At 37.6% G+C, this 16,588-nt stretch overlaps 1 protein-coding gene across 14 annotated transcripts in view; it reads right to left on the bottom strand.

Annotated features, from left to right (window-relative positions):
• PHF21A (PHD finger protein 21A) overlaps positions 1 to 16,588 on the bottom strand; it is a 130,101-nt gene that overhangs the window by 57,986 nt on the left and 55,527 nt on the right. Inside the window, exon 1 of one of the 14 annotated variants that reach the window (XM_054826519.1) lies at positions 13,721 to 13,827. The exons of the other annotated variants lie outside the window; for them this stretch is intronic. The gene's annotated coding sequence lies outside the window, so the exon portion shown is untranslated. Of the gene's footprint in view, positions 1 to 13,720; positions 13,828 to 16,588 lie in introns of those variants that run through there. 14 annotated transcript variants of the gene reach the window in all.

The raw sequence follows: 16,588 nt of genomic DNA, 5'->3' as shown, positions 1-16,588 counted from the left end.
GCAGGAAAAAGGTGGCTCCAAACTTACATGGAGAGGATACCTTCCTGCATGTATTTCTATCATACAGAAGTAGAAAGACTGCGATTGTCTCCTTTGGCTATTCTGATTATTCACCACAGGAAAATGGACTGTATATACTAAGCCATATCAGTTCAAGGTAAATAACTTCCTAGCAGGACATTGTTGCTCTTAATTTGGCTTCACTTCCCTTGATGGCACAGCATTTTTTTCCAACACAATTCTTAACCAGTGAACAAACTTTCTCTCACCTGACATGTTACACATACATTTTGATTTTTCTGAGCAAAATCTGACACTGCTTTGGGTCGGCACTTTCACTGAGACTTTCACTTATCTCCCCTCCCCACCCCCCATCTTCCCCAGCAAACAAAAACTTTGTGAAAATAATTACAAAAGAAACACTTCTCCATGGGTGCTGACTGGGGACTGGTGAAAGGAAATATATTCCGACGTGCAGCGGACATGTGTGAGCAAATGAAAAATATGTGTGCTTGCCCAGAGCTGGTCTGGTCTTTGTTCCTGAACTGGAACGGATTCCTGCCAGGGACACAAAATCCAAGGAGAAAAGATGGTGCAGTAGCAGGAAGACGACACAAGGTGGTGGTCACTGAAGCACAGAGGAAAGGAACAGGAGCGGAAAGCCTGACTGGGGAAGGCCGTGAAATGGGGATGTTGGCTCCAATCGTGGTATCCGACTGTCAGGCAGGGGATGCTCTAATGGAAAGCACTCCCTTTGAACCTAAGCCAAAAACTTAAAAGCATCACCACAGCTGCCTGCATTGTGTTACTTTAGGTTTCAAAGGGGAAGGAAAAAAATCCAGATCTACCCCACGGCTCAGTTCACAAGCTCCACCAGTTTCTCCGATTAAGCCTGGAAGCTCCTACGGACACACAACATGGCTAACTGGACATAAGCATGTACGAACACTGCCCAGAGAGGATCCCTTCAGGAAAGGGCACTTGCTATACACCTGGACTTCCAAACACTAACCGCTAACTTAAAACTTCAGAAAAATGACCTGGGTCAAAAGGCTTTACCAATAAAAGCAGGGAAACGAAAACCCTGATACCTACCAGAAAGCCTTTTACCAAGCAAAAAAGACTCATAGAAAGCATAACACAAGCAAAGAAAGAACCCATACAGAATAGAAGCAAAAAAGTGAGAAATAAACCAATTTCATCAACAGTGTGATTGAAGAGGTTCTTAGAGGCAAACATGTATCCTTCAAAAGAGGAAAATTCACCCCTAACAAGCCAATAGCAGGAAGTATCAATTATGACAGGTGAAATGAAAGATGGCAATAAGGAGACACGAGAGGAAATGTGAACAGCAAATAACAGAGTTGTAACAGCAATACCAAGGCATTCTTGAAATGCATCAAAGCAGGAAGCCACCAGTCTGCTGGGCTGCTGAAGAATCAACGTACAGCTACAGTCAAAAATTTGCAGAGAAAACAAAATTATGTCTTTGTATCAGGTCTACTTTGCAGAAGATGAATATATGCCTATAACATTACTTTTCATATATCTTGATATTATAACTGAGATGCCAAAGAGAGGATGTTGGAATCAAGATAAAATCACAGGAGAAATAGTCACTGAGAAGATATATAAAGTATCTTGAAAAGTATGAAGGAATTTAATATGAAGGACTTCAGCAACTGACAGAAACGGGTATTTTATAAACATCAGTGTATTCAAATGTAAACACTACAACTATCTTAAAGACGCAAAAAGAAATCCTAGAAATTACAGCTGAACCAGCTTTACTTCAATGTAAGGCTCTTTGAATGCTTACCACAGACAATCTGGTCAGCAATGACATAGAAAAATCAATCTATCAATACATCTGAAATTAAAAATTTGGAATGTTTCTTCTGGAATTTCAGTTTTACACAATGTGGAAAATTATTTTTTAAGAAACAAAGCAAAGAAGATGTAGTACACAAATGATGCCGCACTATATAAATTAGCAGTGGGCCTAGGAACCTGAATATGTATTTTCCCTAATTCTGTTCTCGGAAACAACCAAAATATAACTTGTTTAGTAAGAGGCAACACAAATAAACAGAAGACTTAGAACAATTTTCATGTGAGAAAAAAAAAATTAGGCTTATATAATTGATTCAGATGGAGTGAATAAATGCTACAGAAAAAAGAAAACCCCCTTAGTCCTTTCAAAAATTGAAGAGCAAAGGAATATTAAAAAAATTGAAAGTAAACAGTTTCAACTGGAAATAAATGAATTTTAATAACTTTTAGAATTCACAGCTACAAGGTAGCATGGTGAAGATCTTACATCCACATTTATTTAGGTAATGACATCATTATGTAAAGAAAAGACTCCTCCTAGCCATTGTTTTCCCCTTTTCTCCCCCAAAGCACAGAAAATCTAATTTTTCCTCAAGATTTAAGGTACCAAATCAATTACAATCTCATAGCATATTTTGATAAAGAAGGAAAGTTAACTACATTATCTCAATATGTAAAACTATTTAACTACCTCCTTATCAGGAACACTCCAAATGGCAGATCAGGTCAAGATGTAATGCAATACTATTCACTGCTTAGTTGTGCATCAGCCTGGTTACAATAATCTTATCATAAAACAATTCCTAATGTAAAATTTAAGATTTTTTTAAGATTTCTGAAGCTTGCCAGAGTTACAGAGTAAAGGAGCTGAGGGTACTGGGGAAGGTGAAATGCTAGAGGGAACTGACCTTTACATGAAATCAAATCAATTGGTAAAACTCCTGCATCTGAGTAGTGAAATAAGTCACTTGGGCTCTATGCCCTTGTGTGTTATGCAGACATCTAGCCAGAAATCACCTCAAAGTGGAATGAATCCCTGCCTTTATAATTCCACGTGGCTTATGAATGAAATTGCCCTAATATTTAAAAAGGTAATTTTAAGATAATACCACTGCATGTGTTTAAAATGTCAATTAAAAAGAAGCTAAAAAAGGCAAATCGTGAAACAGGCTGATAACTATTACAGACTTATTTTCATACACAGCCAAGATTTGTGCAACGCTCAATCTCACCTGACATTATCATTTGAGATGGCATTCAGGACATGTAAACAAGCCCTACTACCTTAACATGTTTGATTCATGCAAAAATTCAGTAACAAACTGTTAAATAGAGTTTCCTGATATGAAAGTACTACACCATTCAAAACCACTGAAAATACTGAAAATTTCGGTTGGTCCATCTATTTAATTTCTTTAGAATGTGAAAAACATGCATTGCTTTAAAAAAATAAAATGCTTAGTGTATACATACAAACAATCATCACTGGTATCTGATGTGTTACAGCCAAGCACAGTAATCTAGCTACCAGCCTGCCCGATTATAAATAGGCTGCCAATCCGGGCAGCAGCAGCAGCTGTCTCTCATCATTCTGCTTTCTCCCTCCATTTCTATTAGATTTCTAACATGATATAGTGATTTCTGCATATTTTCTCCACGCTCTGTAATAGGTGTGACAAGCACAAGCACAAATACATTTGTTTTTAAGATTATTCACAATAAACACAATTCTATACTTACCTGTTACTGTTTACCTGATTTATATATGTGTACAGACTAACTGGCCTGCACACTTGCGTTGTCTGCTATAAATTAAACATTTAGTATTATAATTCAGTTGTCTTTAGAAAAACAGCTAAACTGCCTGTCCTACTACTAGACACTGGGAAATAATATATGCACCTGAGCACTGAGGCCTGCAGCAACAACCAGAAGGCACAGTCCAGTCTGTGCCTCTATCATGCAGGCAACACAAACTACCTAACTCGTTGAGGTACTTACTCAAATACCAGCATAATGAAAAGCATGCTCAGAAGTCTGCCAGCTCATTTTTAAACCACATACAAACTAAAACTCAAAATTATAATTAAACCCAACTTATTTCTGATGTTATACATAGAAATGCCATAAAAATACTTTATCATAATTAATATTCTGGAATGATTATATAAAGGATTACTCCCAGAGTACAATTCTTTTTACAAAAACTGTAATAAGTGATCTCTGGTTTTGTATTCGCAACACATTAAGTCTTGACACTACTCCCACTTGAACACTTTTACTTTCTGTCCTTAAAGTATTTTTTTTGACCATAGGAAAATTACTTTGTCAGATAAGTATTAGTTTTTATCTCATCCTTTTGGCAAAACTGGATGTTCAGATACCACTATATCAGACTATATCCTTACAAGTAGTACCAGTATTTTTAAGGCAAAGTACACAAGTGAAAATGTTCGTGAACGGCTGTTAATGGTTGTAATGCTCCAAGTAATTAAGAATGCATTCACAGTTCTTCTACATGCTACGTGGCTGAAAAGTTCCAAGTCCAGTTAGTTCGGTGGTTATTTCCAGCAAAGGCGCATAGTTTCATTTCAATACACCCATATTATATTACACAGCTTGTATTTGAGAATTTTCAGTGGGATCAATTAAAGCCTACCTTTCCTACTGCATACTTCCTCTAAAATATTGAAATCAACACGTACACTGCACTTACTGGTGCTTAAAGTAAAGTTCAAGAAAGCTGGAAGCAGATGCTCTCAGCAAAAGACATCAAGTTACAGAACACTGACATTGATCAGGGTTAATCTTATGTCTTCCTTCTTTTAGAGCAACACAAGAGAGATCTGTTTGCTTTAGATTTTTTCAGACAGGATCCTACACCTAGAGCCAAACCAATGTTTACTGATAAATGTGTCCCACCCCAAACCCAAGACCCAACTACCTGCACTCTTAATACAGTGCTAGCAAGATCATGCTGAACTAAAATTTTGAGTAGATGCCTAGATTTTTCCAAGACTGCAGTATTGATATAGGTAACACAGACATGTTAAAAAAAAAAAAAAAAAGCAGAGCTTTTCACTTGTCCTTCAACTTTTTGTCAGTATTAGCATGTACAGATTCCTATTCCTGCCCAGGCACTTACTGATACCACGCATCATGCAGAAAATCATTAGTAATCTTTGCAAGCACAATGCAAGCTCTGAAGCTGTACCTGTTTAAACCCGTTGTACAGCACTGATACACAAACAACATACTAGTTGCTTTCCAGACAGCTTGGGCTCTAGATATCACTTGTAAGTCTGGCTACAACCCTCTTAGAAGTTACTCCAACTTCTATGTTCTATTCCTCTGTAAAGGAAAACTTGAGGCCGCTTTGCCCCAGGTTTGGTCACTATCAGCTTGTAAAACATTTAAAGTATTTGATTAGCTGAGGTACAGAACACTTAACTGCTGCTGGTAACGTCTTAAATTATTCCAGACATTTTGGTATCTGTCTAGGCACTTAAAGGGAATTGGTAATATGAGCAGCGTACAGTTTATAGATACAGCAACAGAAGTTACAGAAAGAGGAATAATAAACAAGAAAGATTATGTTTTATAAATAACATCCAACTGAGCTCCATAAAAGCAGCAGAGAAGAAGTGTGCTTTTAAGTGGGACTTAAATGTGGACAAGCTGAGCACTTCTACAGATGAGTCCTGGGAGGTCACAGGATGTATAGATGGTAACATGGAAGATGACATAGAAGCAACTGCTCAAGAAGTGACAGATGGATGTGTGGGAACATTAAAGAAGTGGAGCGGGTGGGGGAGAGACAGGAAACTCAACAAGGGAACATAAGTAAGGGAGGGCAGAATTATATAGAACTTTGAAAGTACTGAAAGGAACTCAAATCTGATGCAAATATGGGTGGTGAACAGTAGGGGGAATACAAAAATAAGAGTGACAATTAAATCAGCAAGCAGGAAGGATTATTTTAACAGCTACATGTTAGGAAGTGAAAGAAGTCTCTATTCCTTCTGTCATAATAGACATGTCTAGAACAGAGCTGAAGACAGTGCAGTGGTTAAGACATGGCATGAAATGAGGCTTGCCCATGGGGATACAAAAGAAAAAAGCATGTCTTAAGATGCTAAGAAAGCAAGCACCAGATTTATAGCTGACCTAGATGACAACCACCAATGGAATGAACATACTAAAAAAAAAAAAAAAATTGCACACCTGAATAATATAGAAATTGAAATCTGTATTGTTGGTAGCAGAAAAAGACAGAAAACTAAGAATCTGGGACAGAAAGAGGGCAAGAGATGAAACTTTGACTCCACTGAAATAAATAGCAAAACATGTAACGGCTTCATTGGTATCTGGATTTTACAAAAGGAGAAAATTTTTGGCCATTTTTCAGCTGATGGCATGATATCTGAGAAACATTATATGAATGACTGCCTAATACTGGAAAGTGGATCTGGAGATATCATGGAGAAACAGAATAAAACATAGTTTATGAATGCATTCATATTAGTAAGATCTCATGAAATAACTGGGGGAGATTCTAGAGGTTATGAAAGGAGCTGAAAGTTTTTTCTGCTTTCCACCAGCTGAGTACCAAACCTCAGACCATATTCACTATTCACATCCTAATTTAAAGAAGGATTACTGACAGTTTTAATTAACCCATTTCACCAATGTTTAGAAACAAACAGGACTGCATTTGTATTGGTCCAATAAAAGACACTGAAAAATTTGCAAAAGGTCTGCTCTATATTCTATTCCAAAGAACTCTAGAGATTGGCTGTAATTTTATACTCCATTACAAGTGCTGCAATCTTTAAAAAATAATTTGAAAGTTAAATAAAGACAAACTTTACACAATGGTCCAAATGACTACAAATTTGGTTTCCATTTGCAGGTGGTGAGTAGGGACTCCAAAGTCTGCACCTTCACGAAAGCCAGCAAGTCCTAATTTTGAAGATTTACTCCATGGTTCCTCTCAGATATTAAATGTACAAAGCCAGGCTGACTACAAATAAAATATATTTGAGGGAGAACTAAGACCTACAAAAAGCAAGATTAACAACTCATTTCACAATTTAAAAACCCCACTATTAAAAGCTGTTTTGTTTGGACAGCAATTCCTGTGTTCGCAATACATATATTATAATCAATAAAGATGATCAGAAACATGAATTATCTTTACACAACTAGGATGTAATACTAAAGTTGGCAAAAAATATAGCAAATAATGTTATTTCATAAATTGCCTGGTTTAACTACTCTTAGGGCTGTTGATGGTGTGTTTCAAGGATTTTTCTTTTACTTTCTCTTCTACATATGGACTAAATCCCTGAGCTACTCACTTGTTTCTCATTCCCAATATTCTAAGACAATTTCTCACCAATTCAGTGGGTATTCACCCCAAAGAGCACTTCAAGAATTGGCTCTAATTTTTAATTGACATCTTTCCAAATGTGGTTGAGAGTTTCGTTTTTGAGTAGGTGAAAGTTGAGAGCAGGACCAATAAAACAGCTTAAGAACACACCCACTTCCACTAAGAGCCTGCATTTTTACATTAATCAAAGAAATACACTACATAGTTAATTCATGCCTTGCATGCATATCTTAAATCAGATCATTAACAATAATAATTTTAAAATATTCATAAAGTTCTGTGGTTGGTGTAATGATTGTAAGTGCTATGAACAGTCACCTTTCTACTATTCAGTATCTTTAAGAGTAAGCTATCAATACTGTCCATGATAACAGCTGAGAATGCTGCTCTGAAGGCTGCTTTGCATAGGCTGCCCATGGCTGGAGCATGTTTCTGGTTTCTCCTCTGGCCTGTTTCCATTTCATGATCAATTGTTTCATTTTCTCTGACAACAGAGGTAAATTTACTCTTTAAAACATGAAGGGAGACTTAGAGTTCAATTATTTTATTTCTTAGTGATGTTATATATTAATATTCAGAAAATACAACAGTTTTCTGTGGGAGGCTTGATTCTGTACCAATTCAAGTGAACAGAAAAATTATTGATTTTAACTGATGAGAATTGATCCTGGGGAGGGGCTGGAATATGCTACACATTGTACTAAAAAATTAGCAATACCCACAGATAAACTCTTTGACACATTACTTACATAATGTAATGTAAATATTCTGGTCCATTTAGCAGATCTGACTTTTTGTAAATTATAGAAGTTAAATAAAAGTTTTGTAAACTTTTATTGTTAAATACTGCTGAATCCAGCCATGTAGAATTTATTCAATAAAAATTACATATTTCAGTTTCATATCAAGTTAAATTCAAACAAACTTCGAAAGATACTGTTCAATAATTTTGATCTATTTTTTTCATCTTCTGTCATTTTACTCACCCTGCTTTAAAAAGCAGGGAAATATTTGTTGAGACATTATATTTTTTTTTGGTCCAGAATTTCTCCTCCTAAACCGAAATCAAGACAACTGTTTTTAACAAAAAAATTGGGCTGTCCTTTTGTGAGATTAGCTCAGCTTAACTTCTGCAGTAGCAGTACAGAAAGACATCCTTACAATTGATCGGAAGTGAATGTTCAATAGTTACCAATGACACAAGGGCAGTAGAGAAGGTGTAATATAATGGTGCTTGTGGCAACTAACTCCCCCACGCATACTGTGACACATGCATAGTGTATTTATCTCTTCCATCATACACACCAACAGGTAAACAGGTCAGACTTTTAATCAAAAAGCTTTGAGTATCATTTTCTGTGCCATTTTTATTCTGAACGTTCAGGAGTGGTCCGGAATGCACTGAAATTTCCTGAATGAATAATGTAAATTGATGCACAAGTTAGCCATTTGATGCACTGCACCTACTGACCTACTATTTTCCTGGATTTAGTTTAGGAAAAATAAATCAGTCAATAGAACAGAAGATAACTTTGTTCCTCGACCAGACCTGTTCAGTCTGGTATCTTGCTGTATATAACAACTTATTAGCAGGAGTCTGAGATATGATACAAGACTGAACTGGTGTAGTCCAAGCATGAATATGTTCCTTCCCTCTACTGACAGGGCAGTAACTTTCAACAGAGAAATACACTGGCTACCTTAAGGCAGAGCCCTACCTGTATAGCTGACACTTTTCTTTTTCTGTCCTTCCAACATAAAATGATGAGAGCACCCCCTCACTAGCAAATAACTAAAATCTATTACCACATTTCCATTGTCTTCTAAGAGTTTCTCTCAAAGCAAAGGAAAACCATCATTAAAGAGTAACAGACAAACCAAAAATAAAGAACCACTGGAGGATATAAAAATCTGTTGTTTTTTTTTTTTTTTCTGAAGAAGCTCAAAACTTCCTAAATAAGATTAAGTAAATATGTCAGAGTGAAGATTACCAGGAGTAGATCTGACTCTATTTTCTTCCCTTCCACACTTAATTTCATAGCAAAATGAAGCATGAAAGTAGGTTCCAGATTCACAGGTAAAATTACTGAACACTAAGACCTTGTCCTAAATAGGTGTTTACATTTGTAGGCTTGTCTACACAGACGGTTCTCCCACCTACACACATCTAGATGGTGTCCAGACACTATGACATAATACCAAACCAACGGTATTATAACAGAATGTGTCCTTCCTCATGTATGAGCAACCAAAGTATGTTATAACACTATTTTGTCCCTATTGCTTATGAGGCAATTTAATACTTCAAAGCACCACACAAACATCAACAAATTGATCTAGAGAGTCTTTTATGAGTTATTCTACAGAAGTAAATTCTACAAAGTAGAAATTCTACATTCTACAACTCCACATGTTGGAACAATTTTTGTGCTTTCATTTCATGCACTGGGGAATAAAATCTTCATTTACATGACTTCCAGCATAATTACTTCTAAATGAATTAAAGCGAATAAGAAAACAGCAGAACAAGGCAAACGGTGTCCATACTACAAGACATTGCTTTTTCCCATTTGCAGCCTTCTTCACATGGCTGTGAACAAGCCCTCTTCTCTCCGTGTGGGGGGCTGTCAAGGTAGCTAAGTTTCAGCTGAATACATCTACAGACAAACACTGCCACATAGTTCACCAGTTTTGATGTAGTGTTACATACACATAATGAAAACTGCCAAAAGAGTCTTTTTTAAAGAAAATGACCCATTTTCAAAAATCAGCAGTTTTTTGTTCCAGGTGAAATATGAATATTTATATCTAAAAGTGATGATGCCAGAAGCAAACATTCCAAGCAGGATTACTGATGTGAGCATTTCACTTCGGCATCCTGGAGGACAATCCTCTAATAAATTTTCCTAGCCCTCAGAACTATAAATTGTAGATAGGGTGGCTACATGTGAGGAAAACAATGAAAAATTAATCTCTTTTAGAACCTTAAAATGTGCATTTAATGTTTTATAACAGGCTATTTAATAATTGAATTTGCAGTAAATCAAGGGAACTGGGCAAATTTGGGTTTGTGGTTAACAGCATTAAACCTATTTCTCTCTTTGCCATACATTAACAAAGCTTTCTCATTGGGCATTATGGTTCAGGCCAGCATAAACTTATCACCATGACACTTATCCAAATCCAGTTCAAACCCGAGATCAGTTGCTCAAGGACAGATTGATTTTGACAACTCTTAATACAGCATACTTGAAAATAAGCCGAGAAACATTACATCCTATCCAAAACCCCCCTACATCAAGACATTCTTTCTATCTAGATTACGCCTTCTTGAAATTCAACAGAAAGTAAAACTATTTGCTACTCTTTGATTGGCCTTCTTTGGCCTCATCATCCTGCTGCAAGGAGCTTCAACTAAGCTTAAAAACCCCCAGTTGATACTGAGGCATATTTGTTTTCCAAGTAAGTATTGTTAAAACGTTGCATCTTACAATGTTTAAATTTACAATTAGCTTAGAGTTGTTTTTAACTGCTTTTGTGGGGAGAGGAGCAGGGGTCCTGCAGAAGCTCCCTTTCTTCCCTTCCTTAAATGTGCTATTTAAGCAATGCCACTCCACAGCACTTGCATAATCATTACTGCCTAATGAAAAAGCTTTTATTGCCTTGTGCATGTTCTTCCCTGAAAGACCACAATACATCTGAACGTTTTTCCACATACAGGAAGGATTTAAAAAACATAATCCTAAAAAAGAAATCTTTCAGAAAATTAGATGACATACTGGGGTAACGTTTATACATAGCTATAGTCTATATGGACAGCAGGGTGCTTCCATGTCCATGCCCACACGTGTAGTATCAGTTCCCTTATACTTAACAGTAACATAGCTCTCCGCGTAATCTAGGTAATTTGTAAACAGAAATTAATGTATCTTCAGTTACTTAGTTACTATGATGACATACTCTGAGCCATGTTTAACTGATCAGGGATCTGGCACAGAGAAGCAAAAGGCTTTTGTAAGTACATCCAGTGAATGACAGGAAAGTAGGAATTAGAATTCAGAGCAGTTCCTAACTTCCAGACTGTGATTTTTTTTACCTACTCACTGAACAGAACGTGCCACAAAAGCATTCTGTAAAGAGAGAATATGGTGAAATAGTAAGGGGAAAATACAGACAGTAAACATCTTTTTTCCTCCTCTTTTGATAAACTTCACAACGAAGATGACCAAAACTGTAGTTCTCCCCTTCCCCCCTTGCTTTCAGGAGTACTTTCTCAGTTTCTTCCTCCTCCCAAGCAACTGAAAATCATCCAGTGAGCAGCTGGGATGCTTTAGGGTGAACAACAGGAATCAGTGTATCATAACTGTAATTAAATTTTAAACCAGCCTTTTGGGGACTCTAGTTAAACAGAAAGCCCACTATTTCCTTTCGTATTTTTATCATTTCAACAGCACTAGAAATCTCAACTGTTAGTATCCCTGCTCTGAAGTTTGCCCACATTACAGAGCATCCATGTACCCTCTCTACAGAGCCGTAAGTGCGCTGATATGCCCTCTTTCACAGCATCTGTGGCAATACCTCCTGGCTCTTTTTACTGAAACTCTTTTGACTCCTTCTTAATCAACTGTGCAAAATCTGGAAGCATTTGCAGATGGGATAAAGAAGCATGTGAGTTAGAGGAAACCATCAGAGATCTTATGTAATTTAGTGTGCATCCTTAACTACAGACTGGCATCTGCCAGCTCATGGTTAAGCAAAATTCGCATTTGAATCCACATCTCCAGTGGGCAACCTAGTCAAGAATTAAATCATGTCACACAAGATGTATATGCAAGGACTGTAATAGGACTTGGAATAAACTTTTAAGTTCAAGGACCAAGCCACATCTAGGTCACAAGCCCTATTAGAGCAGGACAGTCCCTATAGCCAAAGGTACACAAAGGAACTGATACAATCAGCAGACACAGCTGCCCAGCATGAATGATCAGGTAGTCCCACTACCAACACAGCAGAGACCAAAGGGAAAGTTTTTGGTGGGAGTTTGAAGCAAGGCTAAAACTCACACCTCAGGCTGGACATAAGAAGGGCTTTAATTTCTACACCACCACACCCCTGAAGGCAAGATAAGCACGTTGTATATTATCACTGCAGCTTGCCAGAATGACTGGCATCCATATTCAAGCTGATATGCGAGCAGGGACACTGCATTGCCATATCCCAGTTACTATCCTCTCATAGGTAACAAACTACCTACAATTTGCTGTTAGGATTTCAGGACCGAGCACAGGTTGCTTTTGTGTTGTATGCATGAAGTGGTATGTCTTTCCCAGTTTTAGAACTTGCCTACTCTTCCAGGTACACGATGGGAAGAAACTACAAAAAGTCTCACAATGCAATGACTACAATGTTACTCAGAAGTGGCTGATTAAAAGGATAAGTGTAAAAATATACTGTTCCTGCTTAATACAGGCTCCGAGCTGCAGCAGCAAAGGTGAGCTTCAAATCATGCCAAAGTCAGTGAAAGTTTGGTGCATGCATTTATATAGAAGTTTGTATAGAAATAGGAGCGTGAAAAATCCTGAGAATAAGCCAGGTTAATTCTGTAATAAAAACACACACTAAAGGAAAAATTTTATTTCTCTTTCATTAAACTTCACAGGCAGCTTTACTATTTTACTGATTTTCCAGAGTTTGCATCTTCTCTTGTTTTAGGATTGCATGCATCTGTGGTTTAAGAGCACAAGTCAGTCCTTTAACAGTTACTCGTATAAGGTTATGTAGTTACTCAAGAGTTTTCAAATGCCTGAAATACTGAAGAACATTTCTAGGTTATTGACGCTTATCATCTATTATGGTTTGCTCCTAAAGTAACACCTTAAAAACTGACTAGGTGTTACCATGTAAGCCGTTTCTGTAGTCATCTGTAGTAACTGAAACCCCCAGCTTTTGCAAGCTTTAGCTAGCATTCAGCATGACAGATTACAAAGCCACATGCTACCCCATCATCTTTCTGTGTGTTTCTTGGAGGCTTTCTCTCCCTGCATACGCCTGCACCAAGTGTATGTTCTTCAGTCAATTCACACACATCACTGAACAGCAAGAGGACAAATCTAGGACCACAGCAGGGGGGTTAATTAACTGTACAAGGGACAGAGCTAGCTCTAGAGCTATCTTTTACATGTATACAGAGAATAAACAGAGCTGACACTCAAGGGAAAATGCAGTAAGTTTTGCACTCCTCACTTCCTCATAAAAAGACACTAACTAAAAAAAAAAAAAAACCCCTAAAAGTTTAGCAGCAGCTCTACACTAGACTTGACTAAGAAAGATCTGAAACACTGATGCTGGAACACTCAGTTTAAGACTCTTTTCAGACTGGAATAAGACCTTGCAGATGGACAAATGAAAACATTTATCTCCTTGTCATAGCGCCTGCTCAGATCTACTGCAGTTAATAATGGTTGGATGCACAAGAGAAAAGCACTGGTTACTTACTTTCACGTTAAGAGTTAGCAGACAACACAGTAACAAAAACCGTTTGCATAGAGCACCACTCCTCTTGGTGTTAGTGCCAGCAGAGCTGCAGCAGTGTTAATGCCCTGGAAGAGTTTCAGAAAAACGGTGTTTTCAAAATATCTTCCTAAAATGCTACAATGGAGAAAGTTTTCCAGCCCAGGAAAATAAACTGTCAAATATATGTGTGCACATATTAAGACTGATGGCACATGCATTGAGTTCAGACAGGGATACTAAGTAATACAAATGGCAAAACAAGGGTTCTACTTCTATTCAAATAATGCAAGTCCAGGCCATCAATCTCTTTTGGGAGACTGGTATCACTTGTACTCATGAAATACATATGTGCTTTGAGCAGGAGGTTGGACTAGATGACCTCTGGAGCTCCCTTTGTACCTAAAGTTTTCCATTTACCATACCCTATCAAAACACCAATTATGGTATCTGCCTTGAATGCACATTACAAAAATAAAACTTGCATTACATGCTCTTGAGTGTACCCCATGCCTGAACTTCTCCGGTTTTTCCACTTTCCTGTGTCATAACAATCTTATTTCTTATCATTGAGGCATAACTCACTTCTGAGAAGCATCCTGTAGGAGTTTCTCTGTCTCTCTAGAGTTGAGCTATGCACTCTATTAACAGTACACTTCGGGGGGGACACAGGGGAACAGGCTGTAACAAATGTATGCTAGGGTCAAAGGATGTTTCCTACTTCCTCCATGTAAAAGAGCCCTGCCTCTGCTTACTGTTATTGAGCATCTCAGAGTTTCTCACTCTTCAGATTGTGAGGATCAAGGCTGACGGTAAGAGGAGACACTTTTCTTGGGAGTTTCTTTTTTCGTTGTATTGGTTTTCATAGCTTGGTGGGGGAGAAGGAAGGCTGGTTTTAAGCTCCATTATGTCAGTCTGTCATTTAGAATTCCTTTCTGGCTGACCTGGCTGCTGGTTTGTCCAGAAACAACCTGACTGCATCAGCACACCAGTGAAAAATTACTGAACAGCATGTTAAAGTTTCACAGATGTCTTTGCTCTCAGACATGCTTACTCATCACCCTACTACCATATAAAGCAATTATGACGGAGAATGTGCAGGGGGCAGAGGAACAGAAAAATCAGAGGCTGCCCTGCTTAGAAAAAGCAAAAAAACCTCTTACAAGTGCCTGCCCCAAATGGTATTTTTTTTTTAAACCCACACCTGTGACCAACTAAATCAGAGTGTCTGTATTCTTATGCTTTAGCATTCTTTGAGTTTCTTTAGCATTTTTTAAATGATCAAGCGGTAAGTTTCTTAAGAATAACTGCTATGTACTGATCCAAAATATAAACATGCCCTACCAGCATCAGACTGAAGTTGTCCTCTAGAATTCTTGATTCTGAAAGTGGTTTTGTGTAAGTCATACTGCCAGCTTTCTGTTACAGACTCAACTACGCTTTGAAACATGAGTGCAGAAAAGTTGTCTTCCTTAGTAGTTCGATCCCTACATACATTTAAAGTCTAAAAAAAAAAAAACCTAACAAAAAATTTTACTATTATTTTATTTATGTTGTATCAACTCTGCAAATCTCAGAAGGAAAAAAAAATTGTCTGTATTCAAATTCATGCACTAAAAAGGCCAACCCCACACTTGTTAACCAAGCTCCAAATACAGGGCAAATTTTCACTGTAGCTATACCTGTGTAAGACCACTGAAAACAAAAGCAGCAGCAGAAAATTCACATCCTTTTTGGCAGAATTTAGAGGTTTCCTCCTTTTTCATAATTGGGCAGCAGGAGTGAGGATACCCACAGTGGACTATCATTTGGGTCTGATTTTCTGTTGTCCATGAATAGTTTTATTCAAAGCCAGAGATTAACACATGAACAAGGGTTTTGACTATATGAGATTTCGAAGACTCCTCACTGCTTTCTGCTTGGCCTCAGTGTATATGATCTATATTAAAACGCTCAGGACTTGCAACAGAAGTTCTCAGGCAGAATTTAAAAATTCTGTCTCCGACCAATTAAGTTTGAAATTTGCTAAACAAAAATCATAATTCCTTAGAATTCAGGTTGCTCTTTGCTGTCAAACAGCTTCCGAAAAACCTTCTCAGCTGTTTTTCCTATGTACAACTCAAGTTATACAAACTCAGCTCTTCAAAGAACACTCAAGATCCATTTTAGATTTCTTTTTGTGCTTCATCTTCTTACTTCTTGCGTTAGGCTATACTGAAAATAGTATCAATGGTGACAAAGAAAATGCAAAGCTTTAACAAAAATTTTCCATGTGCAACTGTTACAATCTCCATCCTCTGTACTTAAATCCCAGTCATTCCAGTTTACTGTCATGCGTGTTATGTCTGCTTCACATATAGGGCTACTGCGTGGATTCGCTATTCCAGTGGGAGAAGCAAGATAGACACAGCCTTCCTTCCTTCCTGCCATTCAGGAGCTGCAGGTACATTTACCTTAACTGCACCCCTGAAAAAGGAGACGACCAAGCTACAGAGCGGGTTCAAAGCTGTGGTTACACAGCTGTTTAGTCCAGGATAAATTCAAGCAACTGTCAGATCAAAGCTGTTTCACCCTTCCTTTGTTTCAGCCTTTCCTTTCTGCCACTTCCCTTATGCCAAAAGCAGCATTCATTCAACTGCACACAAGCCAAGTGAGCAAACTGTATTGTGCTCAAAAACTAGCACATCTCAAAGTTAGACTTCAGGCAGACAACTTTTTGACTCCAGTTACTGTACAGCAACATGAGCACTAATTCTGGCATAAGACAGTGGCAGAAGTAAGCAGTTAGACCAGACAGGAAGGCAAGTAACTACTTTCACAGCAGCAGTCTTATTTGAAGCATAATCAAAGCAG

The sequence above is a fragment of the Grus americana genome, chromosome 5, assembly GCF_028858705.1.
Source record: "Grus americana isolate bGruAme1 chromosome 5, bGruAme1.mat, whole genome shotgun sequence".
NCBI classification, from domain to species: domain Eukaryota; kingdom Metazoa; phylum Chordata; class Aves; order Gruiformes; family Gruidae; genus Grus; species Grus americana.
This window is presented reverse-complemented; position numbering and strand designations above follow the sequence as displayed.